Source organism: Aegilops tauschii, chromosome 5 (assembly GCF_002575655.3).
Source record: "Aegilops tauschii subsp. strangulata cultivar AL8/78 chromosome 5, Aet v6.0, whole genome shotgun sequence".
Taxonomy (NCBI): Eukaryota; Viridiplantae; Streptophyta; class Magnoliopsida; order Poales; family Poaceae; genus Aegilops; species Aegilops tauschii.
In genome coordinates this window covers 436,056,084-436,060,330 of record NC_053039.3, presented here as the reverse complement: position 1 = coordinate 436,060,330, position 4,247 = coordinate 436,056,084, and the positions used below count along the sequence as shown (strand labels likewise).

General features: G+C 44.5%; 1 pseudogene; it reads right to left on the bottom strand.

Annotated features, from left to right (window-relative positions):
- Positions 1 to 266: 266 nt before the first annotated feature.
- Positions 267 to 3,668, bottom strand: LOC109749109 (F-box/FBD/LRR-repeat protein At1g13570-like; annotated as a pseudogene).
- Positions 3,669 to 4,247: the final 579 nt, after the last annotated feature.

The window sequence follows — 4,247 nt, the reverse complement described above, 5'->3', positions numbered from 1 at the left end:
GTTCTTTTAGAAATTGAAGAGCTAGCTTCTAGTTCTATTTCTTTAGTTATTCATCATGTAAGGAGACATACAAACATCCCAGCCTACCTGTGTGCAAAGCATGCCAACACACTGAAGGTGACGGAGTGTTGGATGGATCCCCCCCCCCCCCCCCCCCCCCCCCTTGGTTTTCTAGTCACAAGCCTGATGGCTGATGGGGCCGGAGCCAAATCGTTTGAATAAAGCTCTTGAATTGGTCACGAAAAAAAAGAACATCGTGGCGTGAAGTTAAACCCATGATTCCAAGCACAAGTCAAGCAGCAACTTGTGCAAGCCTACATGTTTCACTTTAGTTCTCCTGACTCGTGCGCGTAGTAGCAACATGGCACATGTAAATCAGCTAGCATCTAATCAAGCAAAGCCAAGTCTGCAAAGTTTTCATTTTTGAAAGAGAAATCCTGGAGGTTCAAGCAAAGGAAGTCTCCGCGACAGCAGAAGTACCAACAGGACAGGCTAATGCACTGAATTGTATCACAAACTTTGCGCCAAACTACCAATGGTGCCAAATTTCTTTCAGAACAACATAACTACTATGGCAGTCCCTTCGGACGGAGATTTCGTGGATGTGGCGTGTCTGATCTTCAAAAGACTACCTTGGTCATGGGAGAGTATTGTGTCATTCCAGCGGAACAGCCTCACGCATTTCCAGGCTCCGAGGGTAAAAATAATCTAGTAACATTACAACCTGCCAGCACAACAAGAACACCGTTTATGCAGCGCATCCCAACAGGCATAAGGCAGATGGAACAAAATATGCCGTGCAGACTGACAACCATCTAATATAATGTAGCTTAAAATTGTTAAGAAAAGAAAAGATGAAACACGAGCATGGAAAAGTTCCTGAATGCATTGAGCCTCATTCACATTCACCTGTGAATGTGATTGTTCTCTTCCTGCCAACTACTAAACACCCTCTCTTCTAGCCACAAAATTATCTTTGCTTACCTTGAATAATACATAAGTGAAAACATAATAGTAAAGTTGGAACGACGTAGGCACTGCTACTCTGTCATTTGCATGGTGTCAAACTTCCTAAACAATGCTATTATGTATCAATGCAATGCTGGTATGCAATAACGCTGGTAAGATTCTTTACCTGCAAATATAACCTCAGCATGAGTTGAAGCTTTTTTGTAGTTTAGTAACTTCTTCAGTCCATCCTCATTAGACATTGCCAATTCCGCACCATGACTAAGACTTATGGATAATGTGCGAAGAAGCCTTGCTTTAGAGAGAATAACCTCTATGAAGGACATTTCATTTGTAAACAAGTGAATACCAGTCATATCCACAAACTGAAGTTTGGCACACATGCCATCAGTACACTGTGCATTTTGAAACTCTCCATTTGTCTCAAATTTCTGCCCCATGCCATAATCATAATCACAAACAACCTTAACAAATATAAGTAAACAATCATTCATTGGAAGCGATAATGATGGCCTTCATATAATGTAAATAAAGATGATCTGTAGCACTAAACATTACCTGTATTTTGAGGCTTTCAAGGCTTGGAGCATTCCTTAGCAAGCAAAAGGTTGATAAAATGGAGGGAAGTTCACATAAGTGTGTCAGCAGTGTCAAGCTTTTAAGTTGATAAAGGTGCATGGAAGTGTCTCTCGAATATTGGCCCCATTTAACTGAAACAGACAAAAGAGAACTGTCAAAAATTAAATTCAATGCATATCCAGAATCGTTGAATAAATATTACAGTCAAAAATTAAACTCAACGCATTTCCAGAATCATTGATGCTACGATCCGGTAGCACTTCCCTGCGTCTCCCCGAGGTGTGGAACTAGAACCAGGAAAATATCTCAGAGAGAAAGGCTTGGAGAAGGGGAAAGAGCAGAGAGAGGAAAGCTTCAGCTAGGGAATAGTGTTTACAGAGTCAATTCGATACCTCTCACTCACCACACATTGTCTATATGTACTACCATTACAAGCCACATGGGCCAAGCCGGTCCGCTAAGCTCGCGCGCACGCGCGCGCGCACACACACACACATGGGCCGGGTCCAGCTTGTAGCAGTTGAACAAATATTACATTATTTACTCATGTATAAGTAAAGTCACATCCACAGCTCACAAAGGCATGAACCCAGTTCTAGAAGAACTATAGGAGTTTAGGATGTTACAATTTATAGAGGCTCTCAACCCACTAGAAACAAAAAAGTCAGTTCAAGTAGTAAACTAGTAATTTTTCTAGGAAATCACTACAGGATTACAAATATATACAACTCTGTGGCTAATGCAAAGAACACCATGAGGAGGTAATTTCCAAGTTACATTCTAAACAAGGTGGTTTGTCATTAAGTTGGGGTTTGGGACGCAACACCACTTTGAGTTTGCATCCCGATTGTCCCTAGCTGATCAAACGCTTGACAACAACCATATCATTGCAAAATATCATGAATTAGCAAGCAGATGAGATCGACAAAGTCCACCAATGCACTAGGAGGATGAGGCACAACACTTCATGACCTAGTCCTCGATGTTGTCTGAAGGAAATTTAATCACGGAAATGATGAATCCCGAACATTCAGGATTTGCCCATGGCAAATGGAACGTTTTTTATCGCAACTTTAGTTGACGCAAGGATGACAAGTTTAGTTGACAAGCACGGCAATTTCCTGGCAAAAAACAATCCAAGGGCCGAATTGCTATGCTTGCCAACTAAACTTGACATCCCTCGCGTATATAAATTGCAAAAAAGAAAAAAAAACGTTCGAACATTCAGTAGTAGTTATATGCGTCCTTTAATTATGTCCATGAGTGCTGAATTTAATTTCAATGGTAAGAAGGGGTAAGCAGAGAGGGCTGTACCGGTTGATGATAAGTAGATATCTGAAGCTCGGTAAGGCTCGCAAGGCCGGAGAGAAATTTGGAGAAATCGCGATTCCCTAAATAGTCGCATATATCAATGACGGCAGAATCCAGTCGCGGAAGATCCCCAAGATCCCAACCATGATCATCAAGCGAATGAAGATGGAGGGAACCCAAATTAGGCCCCTGAATCACCCGCTGTTTGAATTCACCAGGGATATTCACATCCTGAAGTGTCAGCTCCTCGAGCAACGGCGATGTCGCAATGATCTCCTCCAGTTGGTACTGACCGTGTTCCTGCAAGTCGACCCTACGCAGACTAAGGTTCCTCAGCTCCGGCAAACCTTTGAATCCCCGGGGTAGCATCGGGACGGCGCAGTACGAGAGATGGAGGGAGGTGAGCCGGCCGCAGGTGAAGACGGAGGAGGGGAGGGTCAGGAAGCCGGAGATGTCGAGGATCTCAACGGCCTGGCGGGAGAGGACGAGGAACCAGTCGTGGATGCGGCAGGAGCAGGACTCGTCCATGAAGGCGCGGAAGAGCCGGACGCGGCAGGGGCGTCGGAGGAGGATGCTGTCGACGGCCCCCTCGTGCTTGAGGCCATCGTCGAAGTCGAGGTCCAGCGATGCAAGGGCCATCGGCGTCGCCACGCGCGGGAGAGCGCCGACGTGCGGACGGCGTCGCGGGGGCCGACGCGGTTGAGGATGTCGTCGAGGACGTCCGTCGGCAGGGAGATCAGGGCATCCGCCTCCGCCACGGCGAACTCAGTCGCCTGACGCGGCCTGTAGGAGCGGCGCGGCGGCGGCATTCCTCCGGTGACCGACGCTGCGGGAGCTGGGCCTGGGAGAGCGGGGGCTATATGTCGCCGTTACCGATTCCTAATAGGAATCGCTTACGGACGACGACTAGCGGGCCGGCCCATCAGCGCGGTTGCTCGCTGTACGCTGTAGGTTAGCTCTACTGTCGGGTTTTCTTTTGTTTTTTCTCTAGTTTTATTTTTTTTGCACCGGGGTTTTTTCTGTATTTATTTTTATTCATTTACTCTAGTTTTCTTTGTTTTCTTGATGATTTCTTTGGTTTCTTTCTTTGTTACACTATATGGTTTTCTTTGTTTCTCTCTTTTCTTTGCTTTACTTTTTAATTATTTGTCGGATTTTATCCGTTTTATTTTGTTCAACACATGTCTGCTTTTTTCTGAGTACACCATATACATTAGAGCACACCATAAAAAAATTCTGGCACACGTAGGACATTTTTGAAATACACGATGCAGATTTTTTTAAATACATGTTTTAAACACTTTTTTGAATACACGGTAACATCTTCCAAGTACACGTTTGAACATTTTTTCTAATGAAAATATTAAAAAAAACTACATTTTTTTCCA